Here is a 23,301-nt window from a genome sequence, read left to right on the forward strand (position 1 = left end):
TCAGAGTCTCTACTTGGTATCATCAGAAAACCGAGTTGGAGTGTCGTGCCGGAAGCTTGAATAGGTCAGCTGATGTATCTCTAAGAATTCACAGAGTTTTTTTCTCAAGGTGGTTCAGCGATTTGAATAAATGCCAACCCTTGTCTGCAAAAATCTTGACCCGTTTCCTGCAAGTTTCTGAAAGTGGTGCAAATAACGGGGATGTAGCTCAGTGGTAGAGCGCACGCTTTGCATGTGTGAGGCCCCGGGTTCAATCCCCGGCATCTCCATGGCCTGGGTTTACGTGCAAAGGACGCACTTCCTACAGGTGACTACTTTTCCTTCTCCTTATGTGGTTCCTGCAGTCACTCGTTGAAAGAATTACTTGTCAGTGCTCCATCCCACTGGGAGGCTTTTGGGGATGTAGCTCAGTGGTAGAGCGCATGCTTCGCATGTATGAGGTCCTGGGTTCAACCCCCAGCATCTCCAAACTTTTCCTAATATGGCTAGAAAGCTTTAGCAAACACACTCACGCTTAGTAGTGTCGTCAAGACTCGCAAGGAATCTTTGACGCTTAAACTGGCTTATTTGCCAGGTCACATAGCAGGACGAGGCTTTTTGCTGCGGCAGATTCTAAAGACTGCATGCAACCTAAGGCAAGGGCAACACTTTACCACCCAGTAAAATGTTTTCAATGGGAACTGGACTTTCAACAAACTTTGCACAAATCAATAGCACAGGCAAATATAGGAAACTTTCTCTAGCCTGATTAAAGTGGGAAATGTGCAATAGCTTTGCATTAAGGACAAGCTTCAGAGTCTCTACTTGGTATCATCAGAAAACCGAGTTGGAGTGTCGTGCCGGAAGCTTGAATAGGTCAGCTGATGTATCTCTAAGAATTCACAGAGTTTTTTTCTCAAGGTGGTTCAGCGATTTGAATAAATGCCAACCCTTGTCTGCAAAAATCTTGACCCGTTTCCTGCAAGTTTCTGAAAGTGGTGCAAATAACGGGGATGTAGCTCAGTGGTAGAGCGCACGCTTTGCATGTGTGAGGCCCCGGGTTCAATCCCCGGCATCTCCATGGCCTGGGTTTACGTGCAAAGGACACACTTCCTACAGGTGACTACTTTTCCTTCTCCTTATGTGGTTCCTGCAGTCACTCGGTGAAAGAATTACTTGTCAGTGCTCCATCCCACTAGGAGACTTTTGGGGATGTAGCTCAGTGGTAGAGCGCGTGCTTCGCATGTATGAGGTCCTGGGTTCAACCCCCAGCATCTCCAAACTTTTCCTAATATGGCTAGAAAGCTTTAGCAAACACACTCACGCTTCGTAGTGTCGTCAAGACTCGCAAGGAATCTTTGACGCTTAAACTGGCTTATTTGCCAGGTCACATAGCAGGACGAGGCTTTTTGCTGCGGCAGATTCTAAAGACTGCATGCAACCTAAGGCAAGGGCAACACTTTACCACCCAGTAAAATGTTTTCAATGGGAACTGGACTTTCAACAAACTTTGCACAAATCAATAGCACAGGCAAATATAGGAAACTTTCTCTAGCCTGATTAAAGTGGGAAATGTGCAATAGCTTTGCATTAAGGACAAGCTTCAGAGTCTCTACTTGGTATCATCAGAAAACCGAGTTGGAGTGTCGTGCCGGAAGCTTGAATAGGTCAGCTGATGTATCTCTAAGAATTCACAGAGTTTTTTTCTCAAGGTGGTTCAGCGATTTGAATAAATGCCAACCCTTGTCTGCAAAAATCTTGAACCGTTTCCTGCAAGTTTCTGAAAGTGGTGCAAATAACGGGGATGTAGCTCAGTGGTAGAGCGCACGCTTTGCATGTGTGAGGCCCCGGGTTCAATCCCCGGCATCTCCATGGCCTGGTTTTACGTGCAAAGGACGCACTTCCTACAGGTGACTACTTTTCCTTCTCCTTATGTGGTTCCTGCAGTCACTCGGTGAAAGAATTACTTGTCAGTGCTCCATCCCACTGGGAGACTTTTGGGGATGTAGCTCAGTGGTAGAGCGCATGCTTCGCATGTATGAGGTCCTGGGTTCAACCCCCAGCATCTCCAAACTTTTCCTAATATGGCTAGAAAGCTTTAGCAAACACACTCACGCTTAGTAGTGTCGTCAAGACTCGCAAGGAATCTTTGACGCTTAAACTGGCTTCTTTGCCAGGTCACATAGCAGGACGAGGCTTTTTGCTGCGACAGATTCTAAAGACTGCATGCAACCTAAGGCAAGGGCAACACTTTACCACCCAGTAAAATGTTTTCAATGGGAACTGGACTTTCAACAAACTTTGCACAAATCAATAGCACAGGCAAATATAGGAAACTTTCTCTAGCCTGATTAAAGTGGGAAATGTGCAATAGCTTTGCATTAAGGACAAGCTTCAGAGTCTCTACTTGGTATCATCAGAAAACCGAGTTGGAGTGTCGTGCCGGAAGCTTGAATAGGTCAGCTGATGTATCTCTAAGAATTCACAGAGTTTTTTTCTCAAGGTGGTTCAGCGATTTGAATAAATGCCAACCCTTGTCTGCAAAAATCTTGACCCGTTTCCTGCATGTTTCTGAAAGTTGTGCAAATAATGGGGATGTAGCTCAGTGGTAGAGCGCACGCTTTGCATGTGTGAGGCCCCGGGTTCAATCCCCGGCATCTCCATGGCCTGGGTTTACGTGCAAAGGACGCACTTCCTACAGGTGACTACTTTTCCTTCTCCTTATGTGGTTCCTGCAGTCACTCGGTGAAAGAATTACTTGTCAGTGCTCCATCCCACTAGGAGTCTTTTGGGGATGTAGCTCAGTGGTAGAGCGCGTGCTTCGCATGTATGAGGTCCTGGGTTCAACCCCCAGCATCTCCAAACTTTTCCTAATATGGCTAAAAAGCTTTAGCAAACACACTCACGCTTAGTAGTGTCGTCAAGACTCGCAAGGAATCTTTGACGCTTAAACTGGCTTCTTTGCCAGGTCACATAGCAGGACGAGGCTTTTTGCCGCTGCAGATTCTAAAGACTGCATGCAACCTAAGGCAAGGGCAACACTTTACCACCCAGTAAAATGTTTTCAATGGGAACTGGACTTTCAACAAACTTTGCACAAATCAATAGCACAGGCAAATATAGGAAACTTTCTCTAGCCTGATTAAAGTGGGAAATGTGCAATAGCTTTGCATTAAGGACAAGCTTCAGAGTCTCTACTTGGTATCATCAGAAAACCGAGTTGGAGTGTCGTGCCGGCAGCTTGAATTGGTCAGCTGATGTATCTCTAAGAATTCACAGAGTTTTTTTCTCAAGGTGGTTCAGCGATTTGAATAAATGCCAACCCTTGTCTGCAAAAATCTTGACCCGTTTCCTGCAAGTTTCTGAAAGTGGTGCAAATAACGGGGATGTAGCTCAGTGGTAGAGCGTACGCTTTGCATGTGTGAGGCCCCGGGTTCAATCCCCGGCATCTCCATGGCCTGGGTTTACGTGCAAAGAACGCACTTCCTACAGGTGACTACTTCTCCTTATGTGGTTCCTGCAGTCACTCGGTGAAAGAATTACTTGTCAGTGCTCCATCCCACTAGGAGACTTTTGGGGATGTAGCTCAGTGGTAGAGCGCGTGCTTCGCATGTATGAGGTCCTGGGTTCAACCCCCAGCATCTCCAAACTTTTCCTAATATGGCTAAAAAGCTTTAGCAAACACACTCACGCTTAGTAGTGTCGTCAAGACTCGCAAGGAATCTTTGACGCTTAAACTGGCTTCTTTGCCAGGTCACATAGCAGGACGAGGCTTTTTGCCGCTGCAGATTCTAAAGACTGCATGCAACCTAAGGCAAGGGCAACACTTTACCACCCAGTAACATGTTTTCAATGGGAACTGGACTTTCAACAAACTTTGCACAAATCAATAGCACAGGCAAATATAGGAAACTTTCTCTAGCCTGATTAAAGTGGGAAATGTGCAATAGCTTTGCATTAAGGACAAGCTTCAGAGTCTCTACTTGGTATCATCAGAAAACCGAGTTGGAGCGTCGTACCGGCAGCTTGAATTGGTCAGCTGATGTATCTCTAAGAATTCACAGAGTTTTTTTCTCAAGGTGGTTCAGCGATTTGAATAAATGCCAACCCTTGTCTGCAAAAATCTTGACCCGTTTCCTGCAAGTTTCTGAAAGTGGTGCAAATAACGGGGATGTAGCTCAGTGGTAGAGCGTACGCTTTGCATGTGTGAGGCCCCGGGTTCAATCCCCGGCATCTCCATGGCATGGGTTTACGTGCAAAGGACGCACTTCCTACAGGTGACTACTTCTCCTTATGTGGTTCTTGCAGTCACTCGGTGAAAGAATTACTTGTCAGTGCTCCATCCCACAAGTAGACTTTTGGGGATGTAGCTCAGTGGTAGAGCGCATGCTTCGCATGTATGAGGTCCTGGGTTCAACCCCCAGCATCTCCAAACTTTTCCTAATATGGCTAGATAGCTTTAGCAAACACACTCACGCTTAGTAGTGTCGTCAAGACTCGCAAGGAATCTTTGACGCTTAAACTGGCTTCTTTGCCAGGTCACATAGCAGGACGAGGCTTTTTGCCGCGGCAGATTCTAAAGACTGCATGCAACCTAAGGCAAGGGCAACACTTTACCACCCAGTAAAATGTTTTCAATGGGAACTGGACTTTCAACAAACTTTGCACAAATCAATAGCACAGGCAAATATAGGAAACTTTCTCTAGCCTGATTAAAGTGCGAAATGTGCAATAGCTTTGCATTAAGGACAAGCTTCAGAGTCTCTACTTGGTATCATCAGAAAACCGAGTTGGAGTGTCGTGCCAGAAGCTTGAATAGGTCAGCTGATGTATCTCTAAGAATTCATAGTTTTTTTCTCAAGGTGGTTCAGCGATTTGAATAAATGCCAACCCTTGTCTGCAAAAATCTTGACCCGTTTCCTGCAAGTTTCTGAAAGTGGTGCAAATAATGGGGATGTATCTCAGTGGTAGAGCGCACGCTTTGCATGTGTGAGGCCCCGGGTTCAATCCCCGGCATCTCCATGGCCTGGGTTTACCTGCTAAGGACGCACTTCCTACAGGTGACTACTTTTCCTTCTCCTTATGTGGTTCCTGCAGTCACTCGTTGAAAGAATTACTTGTCAGTGCTCCATCCCACTGGGAGGCTTTTGGGGATGTAGCTCAGTGGTAGAGCGCATGCTTCACATGTATGAGGTCCTGGGTTCAACCCCCAGTATCTCCAAACTTTTCCTAATATGGCTAGAATGCTTTAGCAAACACACTCACGCTTAGTAGTGTCGTCAAGACTCGCAAGGAATCTTTGACGCTTAAACTGGCTTCTTTGCCAGGTCACATAGCAGGACGAGGCTTTTTGCTGCGGCAGATTCTAAAGACTGCATGCAACCTAAGGCAAGGGCAACACTTTACCACCCAGTAAAATGTTTTCAATGGGAACTGGACTTTCAACAAACTTTGCACAAATCAATAGCACAGGCAAATATAGGAAACTTTCTCTAGCCTGATTAAAGTGGGAAATGTGCAATAGCTTTGCATTAAGGACAAGCTTCAGAGTCTCTACTTGGTATCATCAGAAAACCGAGTTGGAGTGTCGTGCCGGAAGCTTGAATAGGTCAGCTGATGTATCTCTAAGAATTCACAGAGTTTTTTTCTCAAGGTGGTTCAGCGATTTGAATAAATGCCAACCCTTGTCTGCAAAAATCTTGACCCGTTTCCTGCATGTTTCTGAAAGTTGTGCAAATAATGGGGATGTAGCTCAGTGGTAGAGCGCACGCTTTGCATGTGTGAGGCCCCGGGTTCAATCCCCGGCATCTCCATGGCCTGGGTTTACGTGCAAAGGACGCACTTCCTACAGGTGACTACTTTTCCTTCTCCTTATGTGGTTCCTGCAGTCACTCGGTGAAAGAATTACTTGTCAGTGCTCCATCCCACTAGGAGACTTTTGGGGATGTAGCTCAGTGGTAGAGCGCGTGCTTCGCATGTATGAGGTCCTGGGTTCAACCCCCAGCATCTCCAAACTTTTCCTAATATGGCTAAAAAGCTTTAGCAAACACACTCACGCTTAGTAGTGTCGTCAAGACTCGCAAGAAATCTTTGACGCTTAAACTGGCTTCTTTGCCAGGTCACATAGCAGGACGAGGCTTTTTGCCGCTGCAGATTCTAAAGACTGCATGCAACCTAAGGCAAGGGCAACACTTTACCACCCAGTAAAATGTTTTCAATGGGAACTGGACTTTCAACAAACTTTGCACAAATCAATAGCACAGGCAAATATAGGAAACTTTCTCTAGCCTGATTAAAGTGGGAAATGTGCAATAGCTTTGCATTAAGGACAAGCTTCAGAGTCTCTACTTGGTATCATCAGAAAACCGAGTTGGAGTGTCGTGCCGGCAGCTTGAATTGGTCAGCTGATGTATCTCTAAGAATTCACAGAGTTTTTTTCTCAAGGTGGTTCAGCGATTTGAATAAATGCCAACCCTTGTCTGCAAAAATCTTGACCCGTTTCCTGCAAGTTTCTGAAAGTGGTGCAAATAACGGGGATGTAGCTCAGTGGTAGAGCGTACGCTTTGCATGTGTGAGGCCCCGGGTTCAATCCCCGGCATCTCCATGTCCTCGGTTTACGTGCAAAGGACGCACTTCCTACAGGTGACTACTTCTCCTTATGTGGTTCCTGCAGTCACTCGGTGAAAGAATTACTTGTCAGTGCTCCATCCCACTAGGAGACTTTTGGGGATGTAGCTCAGTGGTGATGTAGCGCGTGCTTCGCATGTATGAGGTCCTGGGTTCAACCCCCAGCATCTCCAAACTTTTCCTAATATGGCTAAAAAGCTTTAGCAAACACACTCACGCTTAGTAGTGTCGTCAAGACTCGCAAGGAATCTTTGACGCTTAAACTGGCTTCTTTGCCAGGTCACATAGCAGGACGAGGCTTTTTGCCGCTGCAGATTCTAAAGACTGCATGCAACCTAAGGCAAGGGCAACACTTTACCACCCAGTAAAATGTTTTCAATGGGAACTGGACTTTCAACAAACTTTGCACAAATCAATAGCACAGGCAAATATAGGAAACTTTCTCTAGCCTGATTAAAGTGGGAAATGTGCAATAGCTTTGCATTAAGGACAAGCTTCAGAGTCTCTACTTGGTATCATCAGAAAACCGAGTTGGAGTGTCGTGCCGGCAGCTTGAATTGGTCAGCTGATGTATCTCTAAGAATTCACAGAGTTTTTTTCTCAAGGTGGTTCAGCGATTTGAATAAATGCCAACCCTTGTCTGCAAAAATCTTGACCCGTTTCCTGCAAGTTTCTGAAAGTGGTGCAAATAACGGGGATGTAGCTCAGTGGTAGAGCGTACGCTTTGCATGTGTGAGGCCCCGGGTTCAATCCCCGGCATCTCCATGGCCTGGGTTTACGTGCAAAGGACGCACTTCCTACAGGTGACTACTTCTCCTTATGTGGTTCCTGCAGTCACTCGGTGAAAGAATTACTTGTCAGTGCTCCATCCCACTAGTAGACTTTTGGGGATGTAGCTCAGTGGTAGAGCGCATGCTTCGCATGTATGAGGTCCTGGGTTCAACCCCCAGCATCTCCAAACTTTTCCTAATATGGCTAGATAGCTTTAGCAAACACACTCACGCTTAGTAGTGTCGTCAAGACTCGCAAGGAATCTTTGACGCTTAAACTGGCTTCTTTGCCAGGTCACATAGCAGGACGAGGCTTTTTGCCGCGGCAGATTCTAAAGACTGCATGCAACCTAAGGCAAGGGCAACACTTTACGACCCAGTAAAATGTTTTCAATGGGAACTGGACTTTCAACAAACTTTGCACAAATCAATAGCACAGGCAAATATAGGAAACTTTCTCTAGCCTGATTAAAGTGCGAAATGTGCAATAGCTTTGCATTAAGGACAAGCTTCAGAGTCTCTACTTGGTATCATCAGAAAACCGAGTTGGAGTGTCGTGCCGGAAGCTTGAATAGGTCAGCTGATGTATCTCTAAGAATTCATAGTTTTTTTCTCAAGGTGGTTCAGCGATTTGAATAAATGCCAACCCTTGTCTGCAAAAATCTTGACCCGTTTCCTGCAAGTTTCTGAAAGTGGTGCAAATAATGGGGATGTATCTCAGTGGTAGAGCGCACGCTTTGCATGTGTGAGGCCCCGGGTTCAATCCCCGGCATCTCCATGGCCTGGGTTTACGTGCAAAGGACGCACTTCCTACAGGTGACTACTTTTCCTTCTCCTTATGTGGTTCCTGCAGTCACTCGGTGAAATAATTACTTGTCAGTGCTCCATCCCACTAGCAGAATTTGGGGGATGTAGCTCAGTGGTAGAGCGCATGCTTCGCATTTATGAGGTCTTGGGTTCAACCCCCAGCATCTCCAAACTTTTCCTAATATGGCTAGAAAGCTTTAGCAAACACACTCACGCTTAGTAGTGTCGTCAAGACTCGCAAGGAATCTTTGACGCTTAAACTGGCTTATTTGCCAGGTCACATAGCAGGACGAGGCTTTTTGCTGCGGCAGATTCTAAAGACTGCATGCAACCTAAGGCAAGGGCAACACTTTACCACCCAGTAAAATGTTTTCAATGGGAACTGGACTTTCAACAAACTTTGCACAAATCAATAGCACAGGCAAATATAGGAAACTTTCTCTAGCCTGATTAAAGTGGGAAATGTGCAATAGCTTTGCATTAAGGACAAGCTTCAGAGTCTCTACTTGGTATCATCAGAAAACTGAGTTGGAGTGTCGTGCCGGAAGCTTGAATAGGTCAGCTGATGTATCTCTAAGAATTCACAGAGTTTTTTTCTCAAGGTGGTTCAGCGATTTGAATAAATGCCAACCCTTGTCTGCAAAAATCTTGACCCGTTTCCTGCAAGTTTCTGAAAGTGTTGCAAATAACGGGGATGTAGCTCAGTGGTAGAGCGCACGCTTTGCATGTGTGAGGCCCCGGGTTCAATCCCCGGCATCTCCATGGCCTGGGTTTACGTGCAAAGGACGCACTTCCTACAGGTGACTACTTTTCCTTCTCCTTATGTGGTTCCTGCAGTCACTCGGTGAAAGAATTACTTGTCAGTGCTCCATCCCACTAGGAGACTTTTGGGGATGTAGCTCAGTGGTAGAGCGCATGCTTCGCATGTATGAGGTCCTGGGTTCAACCCCCAGCATCTCCAAACTTTTCCTAATATGGCTAGATAGCTTTAGCAAACACACTCACGCTTAGTAGTGTCGTCAAGACTCGCAAGGAATCTTTGACGCTTAAACTGGCTTCTTTGCCAGGTCACATAGCAGGACGAGGCTTTTTGCCGCGGCAGATTCTAAAGACTGCATGCAACCTAAGGCAAGGGCAACACTTTACCACCCAGTAAAATGTTTTCAATGGGAACTGGACTTTCAACAAACTTTGCACAAATCAATAGCACATGCAAATATAGGAAACTTTCTCTAGCCTGATTAAAGTGGGAAATGTGCAATAGCTTTGCATTAAGGACAAGCTTCAGAGTCTCTACTTGGTATCATCAGAAAACCGAGTTGGAGTGTCGTGCCGGAAGCTTGAATAGGTCAGCTGATGTATCTCTAAGAATTCACAGTTTTTTTCTCAAGGTGGTTCAGCGATTTGAATAAATGCCAACCCTTATCTGCAAAAATCTTGACCCGTTTCCTGCAAGTTTCTGAAAGTGGTGCAAATAACGGGGATGTAGCTCAGTGGTAGAGCGCACGCTTTGCATGTGTGAGGCCCCGGGTTCAATCCCCGGCATCTCCATGGCCTGGGTTTACGTGCAAAGGACGCACTTCCTACAGATGACTACTTTTCCTTCTCCTTATGTGGTTCCTGCAGTCACTCGGTGAAAGAATTACTTGTCAGTGCTCCATCCCACTAGGAGACTTTTGGGGATGTAGCTCAGTGGTAGAGCGCATGCTTCGCATGTATGAGGTCCTGGGTTCAACCCCCAGCATCTCCAAACTTTTCCTAATATGGCTAGAAAGCTTTAGCAAACACACTCACGCTTAGTAGTGTCGTCAAGACTCGCAAGGAATCTTTGACGCTTAAACTGGCTTCTTTGCCAGGTCACATAGCAGGACGAGGCTTTTTGCCGCAGCAGATTCTAAAGACTGCATGCAACCTAAGGCAAGGGCAACACTTTACCACCCAGTAAAATGTTTTCAATGGGAACTGGACTTTCAACAAACTTTGCACAAATCAATAGCACAGGCAAATATAGGAAACTTTCTCTAGCCTGATTAAAGTGGGAAATGTGCAATAGCTTTGCATTAAGGACAAGCTTCAGAGTCTCTACTTGGTATCATCAGAAAACCGAGTTGGAGTGTCGTGCCGGAAGCTTGAATAGGTCAGCTGATGTATCTCTAAGAATTCACAGAGTTTTTTTCTCAAGCTGGTTCAGCGATTTGAATAAATGCCAACCCTTGTCTGCAAAAATCTTGACCCGTTTCCTGCAAGTTTCTGAAAGTGGTGCGAATAACGGGGATGTAGCTCAGTGGTAGCGCGCACGCTTTGCATGTGTGAGGCCCCGGGTTCAATCCCCGGCATCTCCATGGCCTGGGTTTACGTGCAAAGGACGCACTTCCTACAGGTGACTGCTTTTCCTTCTCCTTATGTGGTTCCTGCAGTCACTCGGTGAAAGAATTACTTGTCAGTACTCCATCCCACTAGGAGACTTTTGGGGATGTAGCTCAGTGGTAGAGCGCATGCTTCGCATGTATGAGGTCCTGGGTTCAACCCTCAGCATCTCCAAACTTTTCCTAATATGGCTAGAAAGCTTTAGCAAACACACTCACGCTTAGTAGTGTCGTCAAGACTCGCAAGGAATCTTTGACGCTTAAATTGGCTTCTTTGCCAGGTCACATAGCAGGACGAGGCTTTTTGCCGCAGCAGATTCTAAAGACTGCATGCAACCTAAGGCAAGGGCAACACTTTACCACCCAGTAAAATGTTTTCAATGGGAACTGGACTTTCAACAAACTTTGCACAAATCAATAGCACAGGCAAATATAGGAAACTTTCTCTAGCCTGATTAAAGTGGGAAATGTGCAATAGCTTTGCATTAAGGACAAGCTTCAGAGTCTCTACTTGGTATCATCAGAAAACCGAGTTGGAGTGTCGTGCCGGAAGCTTGAATAGGTCAGCTGATGTATCTCTAAGAATTCACAGAGTTTTTTTCTCAAGGTGGTTCAGCGATTTGAATAAATGCCAACCCTTGTCTGCAAAAATCTTGACCCGTTTCCTGCAAGTTTCTGAAAGTGGTGCAAATAACGGGGATGTAGCTCAGTTGTAGAGCGCACGCTTTGCATGTGTGAGGCCCCGGGTTCAATCCCCGGCATCTCCATGGCCTGGGTTTACGTGCAAAGGACGCACTTCCTACAGGTGACTACTTTTCCTTCTCCTTAGGTGGTTCCTGCAGTCACTCGGTGAAAGAATTACTTGTCAGTGCTCCATCCTACTGGGAGACTTTTGGGGATGTAGCTCAGTGGTAGAGCGCATGCTTCGCATGTATGAGGTCTTGGGTTCAACCCCCAGCATCTCCAAACTTTTCCTAATATGGCTAGAAAGCTTTAGCAAACACACTCACGCTTAGTAGTGTCGTCAAGACTCGCAAGGAATCTTTGACGCTTAAACTGGCTTCTTTGCCAGGTCACATAGCAGGACGAGGCTTTTTGCCGCGGCAGATTCTAAAGACTGCATGCAACCTAAGGCAAGGGCAACACTTTACCACCCAGTAAAATGTTTTCAATGGGAACTGGACTTTCAACAAACTTTGCACAAATCAATAGCACAGGCAAATATAGGAAACTTTCTCTAGCCTGATTAAAGTGGGAAATGTGCAATAGCTTTGCATTAAGGACAAGCTTCAGAGTCTCTACTTGGTATCATCAGAAAACCGAGTTGGAGTGTCGTGCCTGAAGCGTGAATAGGTCAGCTGATGTATCTCTAAGAATTCACAGAGTTTTTTTCTCAAGGTGGTTCAGCGATTTGAATAAATGCCAACCCTTGTCTGCAAAAATCTTGACCCGTTTCCTGCAAGTTTCTGAAAGTGGTGCAATTAACGGGGATGTAGCTCAGTGGTAGAGCGCACGCTTTGCAGGTGTGAGGCCCCCGGTTCAATCCCCGGCATCTCCATGGCCTGGGTTTACGTGCAAAGGACGCACTTCCTACAGGTGACTACTTTTACTTCTCCTTATGTGGTTCTTGCAGTCACTCGGTGAAAGAATTACTTGTCAGTGCTCCATCCCACTTGAAGACTTTTGGGGATGTAGCTCAGTGGTAGAGCGCATGCTTCGCATGTATGAGGTCCTGGGTTCAACCCCCAGCATCTCCAAACTTTTCCTAATATGGCTAGAAAGCTTTAGCAAACACACTCACGCTTAGTAGTGTCGTCAAGACTCGCAAGGAATCTTTGACGCTTAAACTGGCTTCTTTGCCAGGTCACATAGCAGGACTAGGCTTTTTGCTGCAGCAGATTCTAAAGACTGCATGCAACCTAAGGCAAGGGCAACACTTTACCACCCAGTAAAATGTTTTCAATGGGAACTGGACTTTCAACAAACTTTGCACAAATCAATAGCACAGGCAAATATAGGAAACTTTCTCTAGCCTGATTAAAGTGGGAAATGTGCAATAGCTTTGCATTAAGGACAAGCTTCAGAGTCTCTACTTGGTATCATCAGAAAACCGAGTTGGAGTGTCGTGCCGGAAGCTTGAATAGGTCAGCTGATGTATCTCTAAGAATTCACAGAGTTTTTTTCTCAAGGTGGTTCAGCGATTTGAATAAATGCCAACCCTTGTCTGCAAAAATCTTGACCCGTTTCCTGCAAGTTTCTGAAAGTGGTGCAAATAACGGGGATGTAGCTCAGTGGTAGAGCGCACGCTTTGCATGTGGGAGGCCCCAGGTTCAATCCCCGGCATCTCCATGGCCTGGGTTTACGTGTAAAGGAAGCACTTCCTACAGGTGACTACTTTTCCTTCTCCTTATGTGGTTCCTGCAGTCACTCGGTGAAAGAATTACTTGTCAGTGCTCCATCCCACTGGTTGAGTTTTGGGGATGTAGCTCAGTGGTAGAGCGCATGCTTCGCATGTATGAGGTCCTGGGTTCAACCCCCAGCATCTCCAAACTTTTCCTAATATGGCTAGAAAGCTTTAGCAAACACACTCACGCTTAGTAGTGTCGTCAAGACTCGCAAGGAATCTTTGACGCTTAAACTGGCTTCTTTGCCAGGTCACATAGCAGGACGAGGCTTTTTGCTGCGGCAGATTCTAAAGACTGCATGCAACCTAAGGCAAGGGCAACACTTTACCACCCAGTAAAATGTTTTCAATGGGAACTGGACTTTCAACAAACTTTGCACAAATCAATAGCACAGGCAAATATAGGAAACTTTCTCTAGCCTGATTAAAGTGGGAAATGTGCAATAGCTTTGCATTAAGGACAAGCTTCAGAGTCTCTACTTGGTATCATCAGAAAACCGAGTTGGAGTGTCGTGCCGGAAGCTTGAATAGGTCAGCTGATGTATCTCTAAGAATTCACAGAGTTTTTTTCTCAAGGTGGTTCAGCGATTTGAATAAATGCCAACCCTTGTCTGCAAAAATCTTGACCCGTTTCCTGCAATTTTCTGAAAGTGGTGCAAATAACGGGGATGTAGCTCAGTGGTAGAGCGCACGCTTTGCATGTGTGAGGACCCGTGTTCAATCCCCGGCATCTCCATGGCCTGGGTTTACGTGCAAAGGACGCACTTCCTACAGGTGACTACTTTTACTTCTCCTTATGTGGTTCTTGCAGTCACTCGGTGAAAGAATTACTTGTCAGTGCTCCATCCCACTTGGAGACTTTTGGGGATGTATCTCAGTGGTAGAGCGCATGCTTCACATGTATGAGGTCCTGGGTTCAACCCCCAGCATCTCCAAACTTTTCCTAATATGGCTAGAAAGCTTTAGCAAACACACTCACGCTTAGTAGTGTCGTCAAGACTCGCAAGGAATCTTTGACGCTTAAACTGGCTTCTTTGCCAGGTCACATAGCAGGACGAGGCTTTTTGCTGCAGCAGATTCTAAAGACTGCATGCAACCTAAGGCAAGGGCAACACTTTACCACCCAGTAAAATGTTTTCAATGGGAACTGGACTTTCAACAAACTTTGCACAAATCAATAGCACAGGCAAATATAGGAAACTTTCTCTAGCCTGATTAAAGTGGGAAATGTGCAATAGCTTTGCATTAAGGACAAGCTTCAGAGTCTCTACTTGGTATCATCAGAAAACCGAGTTGGAGTGTCGTGCCGGAAGCTTGAATAGGTCAGCTGATGTATCTCTAAGAATTCACAGAGTTTTTTTCTCAAGGTGGTTCAGCGATTTGAATAAATGCCAACCCTTGTCTGCAAAAATCTTGACCCGTTTCCTGCAAGTTTCTGAAAGTGGTGCAAATAACGGGGATGTAGCTCAGTGGTAGAGCGCACGCTTTGCATGTGTGAGGCCCCGGGTTCAATCCCCGGCATCTCCATGGCCTGGTTTTACGTGCAAAGGACGCACTTCCTACAGGTGACTACTTATCCTTCTCCTTATGTGGTTCCTGCAGTCACTCGGTGAAAGAATTACTTGTCAGTGCTCCATCCCACTAGGAGACTTTTGGGGATGTAGCTCAGTGGTAGAGCGCATGCTTCGCATGTATGAGGTCCTGGGTTCAACCCTCAGCATCTCCAAACTTTTCCTAATATGGCTAGAAAGCTTTAGCAAACACACTCACGCTTAGTAGTGTCGTCAAGACTCGCAAGGAATCTTTGATGCTTAAACTGGCTTCTTTGCCAGGTCACATAGCAGGACGAGGCTTTTTGCCACAGCAGATTCTAAAGACTGCATGCAACCTAAGGCAAGGGCAACACTTTACCACCCAGTAAAATGTTTTCAATGGGAACTGGACTTTCAACAAACTTTGCACAAATCAATAGCACAGGCAAATATAGGAAACTTTCTCTAGCCTGATTAAAGTGGGAAATGTGCAATAGCTTTGCATTAAGGACAAGCTTCAGAGTCTCTACTTGGTATCATCAGAAAACCGAGTTGGAGTGTCGTGCCGGAAGCTTGAATAGGTCAGCTGATGTATCTCTAAGAATTCACAGAGTTTTTTTCTCAAGGTGGTTCAGCGATTTGAATAAATGCCAACCCTTGTCTGCAAAAATCTTGACCCGTTTCCTGCAAGTTTCTGAAAGTGGTGCAAATAACGGGGATGTAGCTCAGTGGTAGCGCGCACGCTTTGCATGTGTGAGGACCCGGGTTCAATCCCCGGCATCTCCATGGCCTGGGTTTACGTGCAAAGGACGAACTTCCTACAGGTGACTACTTTTACTTCTCCTTATGTGGTTCTTGCAGTCACTCGGTGAAAGAATTACTTGTCAGTGCTCCATCCCACTTGGAGACTTTTGGGGATGTATCTCAGTGGTAGAGCGCATGCTTCACATGTATGAGGTCCTGGGTTCAACCCCCAGCATCTCCAAACTTTTCCTAATATGGCTAGAAAGCTTTAGCAAACACACTCACGCTTAGTAGTGTCGTCAAGACTCGCAAGGAATCTTTGACGCTTAAACTGGCTTCTTTGCCAGGTCACATAGCAGGACGAGGCTTTTTGCTGCAGCAGATTCTAAAGACTGCATGCAACCTAAGGCAAGGGCAACACTTTACCACCCAGTAAAATGTTTTCAATGGGAACTGGACTTTCAACAAACTTTGCACAAATCAATAGCACAGGCAAATATAGGAAACTTTTTCTAGCCTGATTAAAGTGGGAAATGTGCAATAGCTTTGCATTAAGGACAAGCTTCAGAGTCTCTACTTGGTATCATCAGAAAACCGAGTTGGAGTGTCGTGCCGGAAGCTTGAATAGGTCAGCTGATGTATCTCTAAGAATTCACAGTTTTTTTCTCAAGGTGGTTCAGCGATTTGAATAAATGCCAACCCTTGTCTGCAAAAATCTTGACCCGTTTCCTGCAAGTTTCTGAAAGTGGTGCAAATAACGGGGATGTAGCTCAGTGGTAGAGCGCACGCTTTGCATGTGTGAGGCCCCGAGTTCAATCCCCGGCATCTCCATGGCCTGGGTTTACGTGCAAAGGACGCACTTCCTACAGGTGACTGCTTTTCCTTCTCCTTATGTGGTTCCTGCAGTCACTCGGTGAAAGAATTACTTGTCAGTGCTCCATCCCACTAGGAGACTTTTGGGGATGTAGCTCAGTGGTAGAGCACATGCTTTGCATGTATGAGGTCCTGGGTTCAACCCCCAGCATCTCCAAACTTTTCCTAATATGGCTAGAAAGCTTTAGCAAACACACTCACGCTTAGTAGTGTCGTCAAGACTCGCAAGGAATCTTTGACGCTTAAACTGGCTTATTTGCCAGGTCACATAGCAGGACGAGGCTTTTTGCTGCGGCAGATTCTAAAGACTGCATGCAACCTAAGGCAAGGGCAACACTTTACCACCCAGTAAAATGTTTTCAATGGGAACTGGACTTTCAACAAACTTTGCACAAATCAATAGCACAGGCAAATATAGGAAACTTTCTCTAGCCTGATTAAAGTGGGAAATGTGCAATAGCTTTGCATTAAGGACAAGCTTCAGAGTCTCTACTTGGTATCATCAGAAAACCGAGTTGGAGTGTCGTGCCGGAAGCTTGAATAGGTCAGCTGATGTATCTCTAAGAATTCACAGAGTTTTTTTCTCAAGGTGGTTCAGCGATTTGAATAAATGCCAACCCTTGTCTGCAAAAATCTTGACCCGTTTCCTGCAAGTTTCTGAAAGTGGTGCAAATAATGGGGATGTAGCTCAGTGGTAGAGCGCACGCTTTGCATGTGTGAGGCCCCGGGTTCAATCCCTGGCATCTCCATGGCCTGGTTTTACGTGCAAAGGACGCACTTCCTACAGGTGACTACTTATCCTTCTCCTTATGTGGTTCCTGCAGTCACTCGGTGAAAGAATTACTTGTCAGTGCTCCATCCCACTAGGAGACTTTTGGGGATGTAGCTCAGTGGTAGAGCGCATGCTTCGCATGTATGAGGTCCTGGGTTCAACCCTCAGCATCTCCAAACTTTTCCTAATATGGCTAGAAAGCTTTAGCAAACACACTCATGCTTAGTAGTGTCGTCAAGACTCGCAAGGAATCTTTGACGCTTAAACTGGCTTATTTGCCAGGTCACATAGCAGGACGAGGCTTTTTGCTGCGGCAGATTCTAAAGACTGCATGCAACCTAAGGCAAGGGCAACACTTTACCACCCAGTAAAATGTTTTCAATGGGAACTGGACTTTCAACAAACTTTGCACAAATCAATAGCACAGGCAAATATAGGAAACTTTCTCTAGCCTGATTAAAGTGGGAAATGTGCAATAGCTTTGCATTAAGGACAAACTTCAGAGTCTCTACTTGGTATCATCAGAAAACCGAGTTGGAGTGTCGTGCCGGAAGCTTGAATAGGTCAGCTGATGTATCTCTAAGAATTCACAGAGTTTTTTTCTCAAGGTGGTTCAGCGATTTGAATAAATGCCAACCCTTGTCTGCAAAAATCTTGACCCGTTTCCTGCAATTTTCTGAAAGTGGTGCAAATAACGGGGATGTAGCTCAGTGGTAGAGCGCACGTTTTGCATGTGTGAGGCCCCGGGTTCAATCCCCGGCATCTCCATGGCCTGGGTTTACGTGCAAAGGACGCACTTCCTACAGGTGACTACTTTTCCTTCTCCTTATGTGGTTCCTGCAGTCACTCGGTGAAAGAATTACTTGTCAGTGCTCCATCCCACTGGGAGACTTTTGGGGATGTAGCTCAGTGGTAGAGCGCATGCTTCGCATGTATGAGGTCCTGGGTTCAACCCCCAGCATCTCCAAACTTTTCCTAATATGGCTAGAAAGCTTTAGCAAACACACTCACGCTTAGTAGTGTCGTCAAGACTCGCAAGGAATCTTTGACGCTTAAACTGGCTTCTTTGCCAGGTCACATAGCAGGACGAGGCTTTTTGCTGCGGCAGATTCTAAAGACTGCATGCAACCTAAGGCAAGGGCAACACTTTACCACCCAGTAAAATGTTTTCAATGGGAACTGGACTTTCAACAAACTTTGCACAAATCAATAGCACAGGCAAATATAGGAAACTTTCTCTAGCCTGATTAAAGTGGGAAATGTGCAATAGCTTTGCATTAAGGACAAGCTTCAGAGTCTCTACTTGGTATCATCAGAAAACCGAGTTGGAGTGTCGTGCCGGAAGCTTGAATAGGTCAGCTGATGTATCTCTAAGAATTCACAGAGTTTTTTTCTCAAGGTGGTTCAGCGATTTGAATAAATGCCAACCCTTGTCTGCAAAAATCTTGACCCATTTCCTGCAATTTTCTGAAAGTGGTGCAAATAACGGGGATGTAGCTCAGTGGTAGAGCGCACGCTTTGCATGTGTGAGGCCCCGGGTTCAATCCCCGGCATCTCCATGGCCTGGTTTTACGTGCAAAGGACGCACTTCCTACAGGTGACTACTTATCCTTCTACTTATGTGGTTCCTGCAGTCACTCGGTGAAAGAATTACTTGTCAGTACTCCATCCCACTAGGAGACTTTTGGGGATGTAGCTCAGTGGTAGAGCGCATGCTTCGCATGTATGAGGTCCTGGGTTCAACCCCCAGCATCTCCAAACTTTTCCTAATATGGCTAGAAAGCTTTAGCAAACACACTCATGCTTAGTAGTGTCGTCAAGACTCGCAAGGAATCTTTGACGCTTAAACTGGCTTCTTTGCCAGGTCACATAGCAGGACGAGGCTTTTTGCTGCAGCAGATTCTAAAGACTGCATGCAACCTAAGGCAAGGGCAACACTTTACGACCCAGTAAAATGTTTTCAATGGGAACTGGACTTTCAACAAACTTTGCACAAATCAATAGCACAGGCAAATATAGGAAACTTTCTCTAGCTTGATTAAAGTGGGAAATGTGCAATAGCTTTGCATTAAGGACAAGCTTCAGAGTCTCTACTTGGTATCATCAGAAAACCGAGTTGGAGTGTCGTGCCGGAAGCTTGAATAGGTCAGCTGATGTATCTCTAAGAATTCACAGAGTTTTTTTCTCAAGGTGGTTCAGCGATTTGAATAAATGCCAACCCTTGTCTGCAAAAATCTTGACCCGTTTCCTGCAAGTTTCTGAAAGTGGTGCAAATAACGGGGATGTAGCTCAGTGGTAGAGCGCACGCTTTGCATGTGTGAGGCCCCGGGTTCAATCCCCGGCATCTCCATGGCCTGGGTTTACGTGCAAAGGACGCACTTCCTACAGGTGACTACTTTTCCTTCTCCTTATGTGGTTCCTGCAGTCACTCGGTGAAAGAATTACTTGTCAGTGCTCCATCCCACTGGGAGACTTTTGGGGATGTAGCTCAGTGGTAGAGCGCATGCTTCGCATGTATGAGGTCCTGGGTTCAACCCCCAGCATCTCCAAACTTTTCCTAATATGGCTAGAAAGCTTTAGCAAACACACTCACGCTTAGTAGTGTCGTCAAGACTCGCAAGGAATCTTTGACGCTTAAACTGGCTTCTTTGCCAGGTCACATAGCAGGACGAGGCTTTTTGCCGCGGCAGATTCTAAAGACTGCATGCAACCTAAGGCAAGGGCAACACTTTACCACCCAGTAAAATGTTTTCAATGGGAACTGGACTTTCAACAAACTTTGCACAAATCAATAGCACAGGCAAATATAGGAAACTTTCTCTAGCCTGATTAAAGTGGGAAATGTGCAATAGCTTTGCATTAAGGACAAGCTTCAGAGTCTCTACTTGGTATCATCAGAAAACCGAGTTGGAGTGTCGTGCCGGAAGCTTGAATAGGTCAGCTGATGTATCTCTAAGAATTCACAGAGTTTTTTTCTCAAGGTGGTTCAGCGATTTGAATAAATGCCAACCCTTGTCTGCAAAAATCTTGACCCGTTTCCTGCAAGTTTCTGAAAGTGGTGCAAATAACGGGGATGTAGCTCAGTGGTAGAGCGCACGCTTTGCATGTGTGAGGCCCCGGGTTCAATCCCCGGCGTCTCCATGGCCTGGGTTTACGTGCAAAGGACGCACTTCCTACAGGTGACTACTTTTCCTTCTCCTTAGGTGGTTCCTGCAGTCACTCGGTGAAAGAATTACTTGTCAGTGCTCCATCCCACTGGGAGACTTTTGGGGATGTAGCTCAGTGGTAGAGCGCATGCTTTGCATGTATGAGGTCCTGGGTTCAACCCCCAGCATCTCCAAACTTTTCCTAATATGGCTAGAAAGCTTTAGCAAACACACTCACGCTTAGTAGTGTCGTCAAGACTCGCAAGGAATCTTTGACGCTTAAACTGGCTTCTTTGCCAGGTCACATAGCAGGACGAGGCTTTTTGCCGCGGCAGATTCTAAAGACTGCATGCAACCTAAGGCAAGGGCAACACTTTACCACCCAGTAAAATGTTTTTAATGGGAACTGGACTTTCAACAAACTTTGCACAAATCAATAGCACAGGCAAATATAGGAAACTTTCTCTAGCCTGATTAAAGTGGCAAATGTGCAATAGCTTTGCATTAAGGACAAGCTTCAGAGTCTCTACTTGGTATCATCAGAAAACCGAGTTGGAGTGTCGTGCCTGAAGCCTGAATAGGTCAGCTGTTGTACCTCTAAGAATTCACAGAGTTTTTTTCTCAAGGTGGTTCAGCGATTTGAATAAATGCCAACCCTTGTCTGCAAAAATCTTGACCCGTTTCCTGCAAGTTTCTGAAAGTGGTGCAAATAACGGGGATGTAGCTCAGTGGTAGAGCGCACGCTTTGCATGTGTGAGGCCCCGGGTTCAATCCCCGGCATCTCCATGGCCTGGGTTTACGTGCAAAGGACGCACTTCCTACAGGTGACTACTTTTCCTTCTCCTTATGTGGTTCCTGCAGTCACTCGGTGAAAGAATTACTTGTCAGTGCTCCATCCCACTGGGAGACTTTTGGGGATGTAGCTCAGTGGTAGAGCGCATGCTTCGCATGTATGAGGTCCTGGGTTCAACCCCCAGCATCTCCAAACTTTTCCTAATATGGCTAGAAAGCTTTAGCAAACACACTCACGCTTAGTAGTGTCGTCAAGACTCGCAAGGAATCTTTGACGCTTAAACTGGCTTCTTTGCCAGGTCACATAGCAGGACGAGGCTTTTTGCTGCGGCAGATTCTAAAGACTGCATGCAACCTAAGGCAAGGGCAACACTTTACCACCCAGTAAAATGTTTTCAATGGGAACTGGACTTTCAACAAACTTTGCACAAATCAATAGCACAGGCAAATATAGGAAACTTTCTCTAGCCTGATTAAAGTGGGAAATGTGCAATAGCTTTGCATTAAGGACAAGCTTCAGAGTCTCTACTTGGTATCATCAGAAAACCGAGTTGGAGTGTCGTGCCGGAAGCTTGAATAGGTCAGCTGATGTATCTCTAAGAATTCACAGAGTTTTTTTCTCAAGGTGGTTCAGCGATTTGAATAAATGCCAACCCTTGTCTGCAAAAATCTTGACCCGTTTCCTGCAATTTTCTGAAAGTGGTGCAAATAACGGGGATGTAGCTAAGTGGTAGAGCGCACGCTTTGCATGTGTGAGGCCCCGGGTTCAATCCCCGGCATCTCCATGGCCTGGGTTTACGTGCAAAGGACGCACTTCCTACAGGTGACTACTTTTACTTCTCCTTATGTGGTTCTTGCAGTCACTCGGTGAAAGAATTACTTGTCAGTGCTCCATCCCACTTGGAGACTTTTGGGGATGTAGCTCAGTGGTAGAGCGCATGCTTCACATGTATGAGGTCCTGGGTTCAACCCCCAGCATCTCCAAACTTTTCCTAATATGGCTAGAAAGCTTTAGCAAACACACTCACGCTTAGTAGTGTCGTCAAGACTCGCAAGGAATCTTTGACGCTTAAACTGGCTTCTTTGCCAGGTCACATAGCAGGACGAGGCTTTTTGCTGCAGCAGATTCTAAAGACTGCATGCAACCTAAGGCAAGGGCAACACTTTACCACCCAGTAAAATGTTTTCAATGGGAACTGGACTTTCAACAAACTTTGCACAAATCAATAGCACAGGCAAATATAGGAAACTTTCTCTAGCCTGATTAAAGTGGGAAATGTGCAATAGCTTTGCATTAAGGACAAGCTTCAGAGTCTCTACTTGGTATCATCAGAAAACCGAGTTGGAGTGTCGTGCCGGAAGCTTGAATAGGTCAGCTGATGTATCTCTAAGAATTCACAGAGTTTTTTTCTCAAGGTGGTTCAGCGATTTGAATAAATGCCAACCCTTGTCTGCAAAAATCTTGACCCGTTTCCTGCAAGTTTCTGAAAGTGGTGCAAATAACGGGGATGTAGCTCAGTGGTAGAGCGCACGCTTTGCATGTGTGAGGCCCCGGGTTCAATCCCCGGCATCTCCATGGCCTGGGTTTACGTGCAAAGGACGCACTTCCTACAGGTGACTACTTTTCCTTCTCCTTATGTGGTTCTTGCAGTCACTCGGTGAAAGAATTACTTGTCAGTGCTCCATCCCACTAGGAGACTTTTGGGGATGTAGCTCAGTGGTAGAGCGCACGCTTTGCATGTGTGAGGCCCCCGGTTCAATCCCCGGCATCTCCATGTCCTGGGTTTACGTGCAAAGGACGCACTTCCTACGGGTGACTACTTTTCCTTCTCCTTATGTGGTTCCTGCAGTCACTCGGTGAAAGAATTACTTGTCAGTGCTCCATCCCACTGGGAGACTTTTGGGGATGTAGCTCAGTGGTAGAGCGCATGCTTCGCATGTATGAGGTCCTGGGTTCAACCCCCAGCATCTCCAAACTTTTCCTAATATGGCTAGATAGCTTTAGCAAACACACTCACGCTTAGTAGTGTCGTCAAGACTCGCAAGGAATCTTTGACGCTTAAACTGGCTTCTTTGCCAGGTCACATAGCAGGACGAGGCTTTTTGCTGCGGCAGATTCTAAAGACTGCATGCAACCTAAGGCAAGGGCAACACTTTACCACCCAGTAAAATGTTTTCAATGGGAACTGGACTTTCAACAAACTTTGCACAAATCAATAGCACAGGCAAATATAGGAAACTTTCTCTAGCCTGATTAAAGTGGGAAATGTGCAATAGCTTTGCATTAAGGACAAGCTTCAGAGTCTCTACTTGGTATCATCAGAAAACCGAGTTGGAGTGTCGTGCCGGAAGCTTGAATAGGTCAGCTGATGTATCTCTAAGAATTCACAGAGTTTTTTTCTCAAGGTGGTTCAGCGATTTGAATAAATGCCAACCCTTGTCTGCAAAAATCTTGACCCGTTTCCTGCAATTTTCTGAAAGTGGTGCAA

The 23,301-nt window shown here is 45.9% G+C and overlaps 47 non-coding genes across 47 annotated transcripts; all 47 read left to right on the forward strand.

Moving 5' to 3' along the window:
• The first annotated feature begins 197 nt into the window (after positions 1–197).
• On the forward strand, positions 198–269 carry TRNAA-UGC (transfer RNA alanine (anticodon UGC)). Its single transcript has one exon. It is a non-coding gene; the product is annotated as a tRNA-Ala (tRNA).
• Positions 270–396: 127 nt separating this feature from the next.
• On the forward strand, positions 397–468 carry TRNAA-CGC (transfer RNA alanine (anticodon CGC)). The gene has a single exon. It is a non-coding gene; the product is annotated as a tRNA-Ala (tRNA).
• Positions 469–988: 520 nt separating this feature from the next.
• Positions 989–1,060, forward strand: TRNAA-UGC (transfer RNA alanine (anticodon UGC)). Its single transcript has one exon. It is a non-coding gene; the product is annotated as a tRNA-Ala (tRNA).
• A 127-nt stretch (positions 1,061–1,187) lies between these two features.
• TRNAA-CGC (transfer RNA alanine (anticodon CGC)) lies at positions 1,188–1,259 on the forward strand. Its single transcript has one exon. It is a non-coding gene; the product is annotated as a tRNA-Ala (tRNA).
• Positions 1,260–1,779: 520 nt separating this feature from the next.
• TRNAA-UGC (transfer RNA alanine (anticodon UGC)) lies at positions 1,780–1,851 on the forward strand. Its single transcript has one exon. It is a non-coding gene; the product is annotated as a tRNA-Ala (tRNA).
• Positions 1,852–1,978: 127 nt separating this feature from the next.
• On the forward strand, positions 1,979–2,050 carry TRNAA-CGC (transfer RNA alanine (anticodon CGC)). The gene has a single exon. It is a non-coding gene; the product is annotated as a tRNA-Ala (tRNA).
• Positions 2,051–2,570: 520 nt separating this feature from the next.
• TRNAA-UGC (transfer RNA alanine (anticodon UGC)) lies at positions 2,571–2,642 on the forward strand. Its single transcript has one exon. It is a non-coding gene; the product is annotated as a tRNA-Ala (tRNA).
• A 127-nt stretch (positions 2,643–2,769) lies between these two features.
• TRNAA-CGC (transfer RNA alanine (anticodon CGC)) lies at positions 2,770–2,841 on the forward strand. Its single transcript has one exon. It is a non-coding gene; the product is annotated as a tRNA-Ala (tRNA).
• Positions 2,842–3,361: 520 nt separating this feature from the next.
• Positions 3,362–3,433, forward strand: TRNAA-UGC (transfer RNA alanine (anticodon UGC)). The gene has a single exon. It is a non-coding gene; the product is annotated as a tRNA-Ala (tRNA).
• A 121-nt stretch (positions 3,434–3,554) lies between these two features.
• On the forward strand, positions 3,555–3,626 carry TRNAA-CGC (transfer RNA alanine (anticodon CGC)). Its single transcript has one exon. It is a non-coding gene; the product is annotated as a tRNA-Ala (tRNA).
• A 520-nt stretch (positions 3,627–4,146) lies between these two features.
• Positions 4,147–4,218, forward strand: TRNAA-UGC (transfer RNA alanine (anticodon UGC)). Its single transcript has one exon. It is a non-coding gene; the product is annotated as a tRNA-Ala (tRNA).
• Positions 4,219–4,339: 121 nt separating this feature from the next.
• On the forward strand, positions 4,340–4,411 carry TRNAA-CGC (transfer RNA alanine (anticodon CGC)). The gene has a single exon. It is a non-coding gene; the product is annotated as a tRNA-Ala (tRNA).
• A 518-nt stretch (positions 4,412–4,929) lies between these two features.
• Positions 4,930–5,001, forward strand: TRNAA-UGC (transfer RNA alanine (anticodon UGC)). The gene has a single exon. It is a non-coding gene; the product is annotated as a tRNA-Ala (tRNA).
• Positions 5,002–5,720: 719 nt separating this feature from the next.
• TRNAA-UGC (transfer RNA alanine (anticodon UGC)) lies at positions 5,721–5,792 on the forward strand. Its single transcript has one exon. It is a non-coding gene; the product is annotated as a tRNA-Ala (tRNA).
• Positions 5,793–5,919: 127 nt separating this feature from the next.
• TRNAA-CGC (transfer RNA alanine (anticodon CGC)) lies at positions 5,920–5,991 on the forward strand. Its single transcript has one exon. It is a non-coding gene; the product is annotated as a tRNA-Ala (tRNA).
• A 520-nt stretch (positions 5,992–6,511) lies between these two features.
• On the forward strand, positions 6,512–6,583 carry TRNAA-UGC (transfer RNA alanine (anticodon UGC)). Its single transcript has one exon. It is a non-coding gene; the product is annotated as a tRNA-Ala (tRNA).
• A 716-nt stretch (positions 6,584–7,299) lies between these two features.
• TRNAA-UGC (transfer RNA alanine (anticodon UGC)) lies at positions 7,300–7,371 on the forward strand. The gene has a single exon. It is a non-coding gene; the product is annotated as a tRNA-Ala (tRNA).
• A 121-nt stretch (positions 7,372–7,492) lies between these two features.
• TRNAA-CGC (transfer RNA alanine (anticodon CGC)) lies at positions 7,493–7,564 on the forward strand. The gene has a single exon. It is a non-coding gene; the product is annotated as a tRNA-Ala (tRNA).
• A 518-nt stretch (positions 7,565–8,082) lies between these two features.
• Positions 8,083–8,154, forward strand: TRNAA-UGC (transfer RNA alanine (anticodon UGC)). Its single transcript has one exon. It is a non-coding gene; the product is annotated as a tRNA-Ala (tRNA).
• A 127-nt stretch (positions 8,155–8,281) lies between these two features.
• TRNAA-CGC (transfer RNA alanine (anticodon CGC)) lies at positions 8,282–8,353 on the forward strand. Its single transcript has one exon. It is a non-coding gene; the product is annotated as a tRNA-Ala (tRNA).
• Positions 8,354–8,873: 520 nt separating this feature from the next.
• TRNAA-UGC (transfer RNA alanine (anticodon UGC)) lies at positions 8,874–8,945 on the forward strand. The gene has a single exon. It is a non-coding gene; the product is annotated as a tRNA-Ala (tRNA).
• A 127-nt stretch (positions 8,946–9,072) lies between these two features.
• TRNAA-CGC (transfer RNA alanine (anticodon CGC)) lies at positions 9,073–9,144 on the forward strand. Its single transcript has one exon. It is a non-coding gene; the product is annotated as a tRNA-Ala (tRNA).
• Positions 9,145–9,662: 518 nt separating this feature from the next.
• Positions 9,663–9,734, forward strand: TRNAA-UGC (transfer RNA alanine (anticodon UGC)). Its single transcript has one exon. It is a non-coding gene; the product is annotated as a tRNA-Ala (tRNA).
• Positions 9,735–9,861: 127 nt separating this feature from the next.
• On the forward strand, positions 9,862–9,933 carry TRNAA-CGC (transfer RNA alanine (anticodon CGC)). The gene has a single exon. It is a non-coding gene; the product is annotated as a tRNA-Ala (tRNA).
• A 719-nt stretch (positions 9,934–10,652) lies between these two features.
• On the forward strand, positions 10,653–10,724 carry TRNAA-CGC (transfer RNA alanine (anticodon CGC)). The gene has a single exon. It is a non-coding gene; the product is annotated as a tRNA-Ala (tRNA).
• Positions 10,725–11,443: 719 nt separating this feature from the next.
• On the forward strand, positions 11,444–11,515 carry TRNAA-CGC (transfer RNA alanine (anticodon CGC)). Its single transcript has one exon. It is a non-coding gene; the product is annotated as a tRNA-Ala (tRNA).
• Positions 11,516–12,234: 719 nt separating this feature from the next.
• On the forward strand, positions 12,235–12,306 carry TRNAA-CGC (transfer RNA alanine (anticodon CGC)). Its single transcript has one exon. It is a non-coding gene; the product is annotated as a tRNA-Ala (tRNA).
• A 719-nt stretch (positions 12,307–13,025) lies between these two features.
• On the forward strand, positions 13,026–13,097 carry TRNAA-CGC (transfer RNA alanine (anticodon CGC)). The gene has a single exon. It is a non-coding gene; the product is annotated as a tRNA-Ala (tRNA).
• Positions 13,098–14,408: 1,311 nt separating this feature from the next.
• TRNAA-UGC (transfer RNA alanine (anticodon UGC)) lies at positions 14,409–14,480 on the forward strand. The gene has a single exon. It is a non-coding gene; the product is annotated as a tRNA-Ala (tRNA).
• A 127-nt stretch (positions 14,481–14,607) lies between these two features.
• On the forward strand, positions 14,608–14,679 carry TRNAA-CGC (transfer RNA alanine (anticodon CGC)). Its single transcript has one exon. It is a non-coding gene; the product is annotated as a tRNA-Ala (tRNA).
• A 1,309-nt stretch (positions 14,680–15,988) lies between these two features.
• On the forward strand, positions 15,989–16,060 carry TRNAA-UGC (transfer RNA alanine (anticodon UGC)). Its single transcript has one exon. It is a non-coding gene; the product is annotated as a tRNA-Ala (tRNA).
• Positions 16,061–16,187: 127 nt separating this feature from the next.
• Positions 16,188–16,259, forward strand: TRNAA-UGC (transfer RNA alanine (anticodon UGC)). Its single transcript has one exon. It is a non-coding gene; the product is annotated as a tRNA-Ala (tRNA).
• Positions 16,260–16,779: 520 nt separating this feature from the next.
• On the forward strand, positions 16,780–16,851 carry TRNAA-UGC (transfer RNA alanine (anticodon UGC)). The gene has a single exon. It is a non-coding gene; the product is annotated as a tRNA-Ala (tRNA).
• Positions 16,852–16,978: 127 nt separating this feature from the next.
• TRNAA-CGC (transfer RNA alanine (anticodon CGC)) lies at positions 16,979–17,050 on the forward strand. Its single transcript has one exon. It is a non-coding gene; the product is annotated as a tRNA-Ala (tRNA).
• A 520-nt stretch (positions 17,051–17,570) lies between these two features.
• TRNAA-UGC (transfer RNA alanine (anticodon UGC)) lies at positions 17,571–17,642 on the forward strand. The gene has a single exon. It is a non-coding gene; the product is annotated as a tRNA-Ala (tRNA).
• Positions 17,643–17,769: 127 nt separating this feature from the next.
• Positions 17,770–17,841, forward strand: TRNAA-CGC (transfer RNA alanine (anticodon CGC)). The gene has a single exon. It is a non-coding gene; the product is annotated as a tRNA-Ala (tRNA).
• A 520-nt stretch (positions 17,842–18,361) lies between these two features.
• On the forward strand, positions 18,362–18,433 carry TRNAA-UGC (transfer RNA alanine (anticodon UGC)). Its single transcript has one exon. It is a non-coding gene; the product is annotated as a tRNA-Ala (tRNA).
• Positions 18,434–18,560: 127 nt separating this feature from the next.
• TRNAA-CGC (transfer RNA alanine (anticodon CGC)) lies at positions 18,561–18,632 on the forward strand. Its single transcript has one exon. It is a non-coding gene; the product is annotated as a tRNA-Ala (tRNA).
• A 520-nt stretch (positions 18,633–19,152) lies between these two features.
• TRNAA-UGC (transfer RNA alanine (anticodon UGC)) lies at positions 19,153–19,224 on the forward strand. The gene has a single exon. It is a non-coding gene; the product is annotated as a tRNA-Ala (tRNA).
• Positions 19,225–19,351: 127 nt separating this feature from the next.
• TRNAA-CGC (transfer RNA alanine (anticodon CGC)) lies at positions 19,352–19,423 on the forward strand. Its single transcript has one exon. It is a non-coding gene; the product is annotated as a tRNA-Ala (tRNA).
• Positions 19,424–19,943: 520 nt separating this feature from the next.
• TRNAA-UGC (transfer RNA alanine (anticodon UGC)) lies at positions 19,944–20,015 on the forward strand. Its single transcript has one exon. It is a non-coding gene; the product is annotated as a tRNA-Ala (tRNA).
• Positions 20,016–20,142: 127 nt separating this feature from the next.
• On the forward strand, positions 20,143–20,214 carry TRNAA-UGC (transfer RNA alanine (anticodon UGC)). Its single transcript has one exon. It is a non-coding gene; the product is annotated as a tRNA-Ala (tRNA).
• Positions 20,215–20,734: 520 nt separating this feature from the next.
• On the forward strand, positions 20,735–20,806 carry TRNAA-UGC (transfer RNA alanine (anticodon UGC)). Its single transcript has one exon. It is a non-coding gene; the product is annotated as a tRNA-Ala (tRNA).
• Positions 20,807–20,933: 127 nt separating this feature from the next.
• On the forward strand, positions 20,934–21,005 carry TRNAA-CGC (transfer RNA alanine (anticodon CGC)). Its single transcript has one exon. It is a non-coding gene; the product is annotated as a tRNA-Ala (tRNA).
• Positions 21,006–21,724: 719 nt separating this feature from the next.
• Positions 21,725–21,796, forward strand: TRNAV-CAC (transfer RNA valine (anticodon CAC)). The gene has a single exon. It is a non-coding gene; the product is annotated as a tRNA-Val (tRNA).
• A 520-nt stretch (positions 21,797–22,316) lies between these two features.
• Positions 22,317–22,388, forward strand: TRNAA-UGC (transfer RNA alanine (anticodon UGC)). The gene has a single exon. It is a non-coding gene; the product is annotated as a tRNA-Ala (tRNA).
• A 326-nt stretch (positions 22,389–22,714) lies between these two features.
• Positions 22,715–22,786, forward strand: TRNAA-CGC (transfer RNA alanine (anticodon CGC)). The gene has a single exon. It is a non-coding gene; the product is annotated as a tRNA-Ala (tRNA).
• The last annotated feature ends 515 nt before the right edge of the window (positions 22,787–23,301 follow it).

Source organism: Ranitomeya variabilis, chromosome 1 (assembly GCF_051348905.1).
Source record: "Ranitomeya variabilis isolate aRanVar5 chromosome 1, aRanVar5.hap1, whole genome shotgun sequence".
In the NCBI taxonomy this organism is placed as follows: domain Eukaryota; kingdom Metazoa; phylum Chordata; class Amphibia; order Anura; family Dendrobatidae; genus Ranitomeya; species Ranitomeya variabilis.